The sequence below is a fragment of the Lepus europaeus genome, chromosome X (assembly GCF_033115175.1).
Source record: "Lepus europaeus isolate LE1 chromosome X, mLepTim1.pri, whole genome shotgun sequence".
NCBI classification, from domain to species: Eukaryota; Metazoa; Chordata; class Mammalia; order Lagomorpha; family Leporidae; genus Lepus; species Lepus europaeus.
The window spans coordinates 117,716,041-117,723,026 of NC_084850.1; the positions used below are offsets into that span (position 1 = coordinate 117,716,041).

At 42.6% G+C, this 6,986-nt stretch overlaps 1 pseudogene; it reads right to left on the minus strand.

The window, feature by feature from the left end:
• Nucleotides 1-5,816: 5,816 nt before the first annotated feature.
• Nucleotides 5,817-6,707, minus strand: LOC133753754 (DCN1-like protein 3; annotated as a pseudogene).
• Nucleotides 6,708-6,986: the final 279 nt, after the last annotated feature.

Below are 6,986 nucleotides of genomic sequence, written 5' to 3' on the forward strand. Positions count from 1 at the left end.
GGTGCCGCAAGCAGGGGATTAGCCTAGTGAGACGTGGCGCCAGCCAATAGGGACTTATAAACAACTCTTTACCACACCAGAAACTCTAAAAGAAGTAGATAGATTTCTGGATATATACAACCTACCCAAATTTATCCATGAAAACAAAGAAAATCCAAACAGACCAATAATGAGTAATGTGATTGAAGGAGTAATTTAAAAGCCTCTCAAAAACAAAAGCCCAGAGGCAGATGGATTCACCGCTGAATTCTACCAAACCTTCAAGGAAGAATTTATACCAATACTTCTTCAACTATTTAAAGAAATTAAAAGGGAGGCAATCTTTCCAACATTATTCTATGAAGCTGTCATTACCTTCTTTCCAAAACCAGACAAGGATGCAAGAAAAACTGAAAACTATAGACCAATATTCTTGGTGAACATAGATGCAAACACTCTCAAGAAAATACAAGCAAACAGAATCCAACAGCACATAAAAAAAGATCATTTACCATGACCAAGTGTGATTTACTCCAAGGATTCAGGGATGGTTCAATAGCTGCAAATAAATAAACATAATACATTGCATTGACAGAATGAAGGTTAAAAATCATGTGACCATGTCAGTAGATACAGGAAAAGCATTTGGTAAAATTCAACATTCATTCATGATAAAAACCCGGAAAAATTAGGTACAGAAGGAACATACTTCAACAGAATAAACGGTATATATGACAAACCCACAACCAATACCATATTGAATAGGGAAAAGCTGACAGCATTTCCACTAAGATCTGGAGCCAGATAAGGATGTTCACTCTCACTGCTCTTATTCAATACAGTACTGGAGGTCTTAGTTCAAATAGGCAAGAAAAAGAAATAAAACTATACAAATAGGAAAGGAAGAAGACAAACTGTACCTGTTTGTAGATGGCATGACTCTACGTAGAAAAATTTAAGGATTCTAGCCAAGACAACTAGAACTGATTTTAAACATTCAGCAAATCTGTATAATGTAAAATCAACACACAAAAACCAGTAGCATTTTATAACCAATATTGAACTTAATTAGAAAATCTAAGATCAGCCCTTCTCTTTGGCCCTGGCCTCCTGCTGAAGCCCTGCGCCTCTAGGGTGCTTGGTCTTCCGCACCCTAGGCTTCTAGGCCTAGGTGCTCCTCCATGTGGCTGGTTCCTGGTGCTCAATATGAACCATATTTCCTTCTCTCTTAAATAAAGCTCTCTGCCTCTGCTTTGCTACTGGTGATAAGCGGTGGATAGCAGCTCAAGGCACTTGCTGCACATGGCTTTCGCCTGCTCTCTGCTTGGTATGGTCGCTACCTTAGTTTCCAGACTTTCCCCTCACTCCAACCTGAACTAAAACACTCAGTTTCCTAGATCTCTCACACACTAAATAAAAGCTTAAAATGTCAAAAAGAAAATATAAGATCAGTTCTGTTTAAAGTAACTGTATCTTAGAATACATTTAACCACCAACATCCTATTGAATGGGGAAAAGTAGGAAGCATTTCCACCGAGATCTGGTACCAGACAGGGATGCCCACGCTCACCACTGCTATTCAATATAGTTCTGGAAGTTTTAGCCAGAGCTATTAGGCAAGAAAAAGAAACTAAAGGGGTACAAATTGGGAAGGAACAACTCAAACTATCTCTCTTTGCAGATGATATGATTCTTTATTTAGGGGATCCAAAGAACTCTACTAAGAGACTACTGGAACTCACCGAAGAGTTTGGCAAAGTGGCAGGACATAAAATCAATGCACAAAAATCAACAGCCTTTGTATACACAGGCAATGACATGGCTGAGGAAGAACTTCTAACATCAATCCCATTCACAATAGCTACAAAAACAATCAAATACCTTGGAATAAACTTAACCAAGGATGCTAAAGATGTCTACGATGAAAATTACAAAATCTTAAAGAAAGAAATAGAAGAGGATACCAAAAAGTCGAAAAATCTTCCATGCTCACGGATTGGAAGAATCAATATCATCAAAATGTCCATTCTCCGAAAAGCAATTTATACATTCAATGCAATACCAATCAAGATACCGAAGACATTCTTCTCAGATCTGGAAAAAATGATGCTGAAATTCATATGGAGACACAGAAGACCTTGAATAGCCAAAGCAATCTTGTACAACAAAAACAAAGCCAGAGGCATCACAATACCAGATTTCAGGACATACTACAGGGCAGTTGTTATCAAAACAGCATGGTACTGGTACAGAAACAGAAGGATAGACCAATGGGACAGAATAGAAACACCAGAAATCAATCCAAACATCTACAGCCAACTTATATTTGATCAAGGATCTAAAAGCAATCCCTGGAGTAAGGACAGTCTATTCAATAAATGGTGCTGGGAAAATTGGATTTCCACGTGCAGAATCATGAAACAAGACCCCTATCTTTCATCTTACACAAAAATTCACTCAACATGGATTAAAGACTTAAATCTATGACCTGACACCACCAAATTATTAGAGAGCATTGGAGAAACCCTGCAAGATACAGGTACCAGCAAAGACTTTCTAGAAAAGACCCTGGAGGTGCAGGCAGTCAAAGCCAAAATTAACTATTGAGATTGCATAAAATTGAGAAGTTTCTGTACTGCAAAAGAAACAGTCAGGAAAGTGAAGAGGCAACCGACAGAATGGGAAAAAATATTTGCAAACTATGCAACTGATAAAGGGTTGATAACCAGAATCTACAAAGAAATCAAGAAACTCCACAACATCAAAACAAACAACCCACTTAAGAGATGGGCCAAGGACCTCAATAGACATTTTTCAAAAGAGGAAATCCAAATGGCCAACCAGACACATGAAAAAATGTTCAAGATCACTAGCAATCAGGGAAATGCAAATCAAAACCACAATAAGGTTTCACCTCACCCCGGTTAGAATGGCTCACATTCAGAAATCTACCAACAATAGATGCTGGAGAGGATGTGGGGAAAAAGGGACACTAACCCACTGTTGGGGGGAATGCACACTGGTTAAGCCACTATGGAAGTCAGTCTGGAGATTCCTCAGAAACCTGAATATAACCCTACCATACAACCCAGCCATCCCACTCCTAGGAATTTACCCAAAGGAAATTAAATTGGCAAACAAAAAAGCTGTCTGCACATTAATGTTTATTGCAGCTTAATTCACAATAGCTAAGACCTGGAATCAACCCAAATGCCCATCAACAGTAGACTGGATAAAGAAATTATGGGACATGTACTCCATAGAATACTATACAGCAGTCAAAAACAATTAAATCTGGTCATTTGCAACAAGATGGAGGAATCTGGAAAACATCATGCTGAGTGAATTAAGCCAGTCCCAAAGGGACAAATATCATATGTTCTCCCTGATTGGTGACAACTAACTGAGCACCAAAGGGGAAACCTGTTGAAGTGTAATGGACACTATGAGAAACAGTGACTTGATCAGCTCTTGTCCTGACTGTTGATGTACAATGTAATACTTTATCCATTTTAGTATTTTTTTTGTTTTGTTCTAGTACTACTGGTTGAGCTCTGTAATTAACACACAATTATTCTTAGGTGTTTAAATTTTAACTGGAAAGTGATCCCTGTTAAATATAAGAGTGGGAATAAGAGAGGGAGGAGATGTACAGTTTGGGACATGCTCAATCGGACTTGCCCCAAATGGTGGAGTTAGAAATGTGCCAGGGCATTCCAATACAATCCCATCAAGGTGGCATGTACCAATGCCATCTCACTAGTCCAAGTGATCAATTTCAGTTCACAATTGATCACACTGATAGGTCTAAGAGTCGAAGGGATCACACAAACAAGACTAGTGTCTGCTAATACTAACTGATAGAATCAAAAAGGGAGAGAAGGATCCAACACGGGAAGCGGGATACACAGCAGACTCATAGAATGGCAGACGTCCTAAATAGCACTCTGGCCTCAGAATCAGCCCTTAAGGCATTTGGATCTGGCTCAAGAGCCCATGAGAGTATTTTAGGCATGGAAAGCCAAGATACTCTGGGAAAAAAAAAGACCTAAATGAAAGGTCTCTGCGAGTGAGATCCTAGTGGAAAGAACAGGTCATCAAAGAAGGAGGTACCTTTCTCTGAAGGGAGGAGAGAACTTCCACTTTGACTATGACCTTGTCTAAAGAAGATCGAAGTTGGCGAACTCAAAAGGCTTCCATAGCTTTGGCAACTCATGACTAGAGCCTAGGGAGATTACTGATGCCATAAACAAGAGTGTTAAATTGTTAAATCAACAACAGGAGTCACTGTACACTTAGTTCTCATGTGGGATCTGTCCTTAATGTGTTGTCCAATGTGAAGCAATGCTATAATGAGTACTGAAACAGTATTTTACACTTTGTATTTCTGTGTGGGTGCAAACTGATGAAATCTTTACTTAATATATACTAAATCGATCTTCTGTATATAAAGATAGTTGAAAATGAATCTTGATGTGAATGGAATGGGAGAGGGAGCGGGAGATGGGAGGGGTGCAAGTGGGAGTGAAATTATGGGTGGGGGGAAGCCATTGTAATCCATAAACTGTACTTTGGAAATTTATATTTACTAAAGAAAAAAAATACATTTAACCAAACATGTAAAGACATCTACAGTGAAAATTATAAACCGCTAATGAGAGAAATTATAGAAGACACAAAAAAAATTGAGACATCTTACAGCCATAGACTGGAAGAATTGCTATTATTAAGGAGTGGGCACTAAACTGTTGAAATCTTTACTTGATATATACTAAATTGATCTTCTGTATATAAAGAGAATTGAAAATGAATCGTGATGTGAATGGAAGGGGAGAGGGAGCGGGAAAGGGGAGGGCTGCGGGTGGGAGGGAAATTATGGGGGCGGGGAAGCCATTGTAATCCATAAGCTGTACTTTGGAAATTTATATTCATTAAATAAAAGTTAAAAAAAAAAGAAAAAGAAAAGAAAAGGAGTGGGCACTGTGGTACAGCAGGTTAAGTCACCTCTTGGGATGTCTGTGTTACATATTAGAGTGCCACTGAGTCCCAGCTCTCAACTTCACTGTGCATTGTTCCAGCAGAGGCTCCAGGCAGGGGTTCCAACCCTGTGGCTCAACCCTGCCAGGCCCCCAAGATTTCCTTTGAAATATTGTTGGTAGCTGCCATGATCTCATAACTCTTGCCTTTTGCACCCCCTGCAAAATCAGCATCATGTGAATGCCAAGTCAAGGTCTGTGCCAGACCTTGACAAGAGCCACAAGTTGGCCTGCTTGACTCAGGGCTGCAGCAGCTGCTGAGCACACTGTGGGCAAGCCAGAATCTGGAGGTGGCCCTGGGTGAGTAGCGCACCCTGGGGCTCTTTCCTGAAAGCACTCTTTCCTGTAAGATCTTTGGAACAAATTTTTGTTTTCAAATCTAAGACGGGTCCGTGATAGGAGAGGCTGCATGCAAGACCTCTGAAGTGCATTTAGGATTTTCCTCCCATTGCCTCGCCTTTCGAGCACATGGTGCCCTCTTATTTGGACATATCTCTTTTTTGTGCACAAAATGGCAGGCTTCTTCTGTCTGAAGGCTTCAAGAAAAGATACACAACGTGTAGCTAGGTTCAAATATTTTGAGGTATTACTCCCCCAAAAAAAGAAATAACCAAAATAGCCAAAAAATAAAGAAAGTGCCTAAAACATGATACATCATTTCAGAGCCCTTTCAGATACAAGGCAGGCAAAGGTGTGAAGTAGACAAAGTCCGGATCGTCAGTAATTTCCAGAAAGGTCCACTTCCTTGGTTGGCTGCAGGGCAGCAGGCAGCCCTTCGCTGCTGCTCCTGGGACAGCGCCACTAAGTCTGCTCCTCGGGACACAAGCCCTCGGGCCCCGAGCCGAGTGCACCTCTCCCTTCCCCTTCACTCCATTCCCCACTCCACAAAGGTATCAAAGAGACTTGGCCAGGCCTCATCTTCACTGTAGCTGCTGAGGTCAGGGCCAATCACCTGAGTGAAGTTAAGGAACATGTTCCAAGTGTCCCGGGAGATGCCCTTGATCCCTGAGGGGTTCTCTGTTAGGAAATTTAGCCACGGGTCCAATACTGGAGGGTTGTTCCAAGTGAAGACTAGCTTCCACAGGGCAAAGGCTATTTCCCGATGCAGAGACTGCTGCCTCTCTTCAGAGTCCAGGCCACACTGAAATGTCAACCAGTAGAGATCCTTGAGTTTATCTTCCTGGTTGGCTCCTGTTAAGAGGCTGGGGAACTTCACAGATCCCATCAATGCGGTCTGCACTTATTGCCTTTGCAGCCATCAAAAAACTCCTTCCTGGTGAACCTGCACATGGTAGCAGCCTGGAACTTCCAAGCCAAGGGCAGCACTGGAAATACTGGGAAGTCGATGCAAAAGCATTCCATGCCTTCCTCCAAAATTGCATCCTCCTGCTCATCCGTGTAGCATCTGAACAGTTCTTCCAACCTCTGCAAGGAAGACCCCTCAGCATTGGACTTGGACTTCCTCCCGGCAGCTCCCAAGGACATGGGCAATTGGCAGACCTCAGTGGCAGCCTCCGCCTTCTTGGTCCCATTGACGAGGTTATCCCCACCTGGCTTGCCACAGGGTGGCACCTGCTCCTCACGGTAGCCTGCACTTCACCTGCTGTGTGACTTGCTGCTGGAGTCCTGGTCTCCATTCTTGCTACCTAAGGTTGAGGAGGGATTCATGCACTTGGTGATGCACTGGCCCATGGTGCTGGCAGCCTGGCCTCTGAAGTAGCCCTTTCTGGGTTGGATGCCTTTGCTGCCGCTGGCCCGTGTACTTCAGCATGCTATTAGCCAGAGGAGCCAGCCAATAGCTGCTCCAGAGGTTCCTCCAGTCAAACTCTTTCTGGATGCGATGGCAGCCAGGCAGGTCCAAACCACCTACTGCCTCCACTGGCATTTCCAGGATCCCTACCCACACCACTGCAGCCTCTTTTGCCACCGCTGCTGCTGCCTCCTCTTCATCTGAGGCCCAGGGCTGGCTAC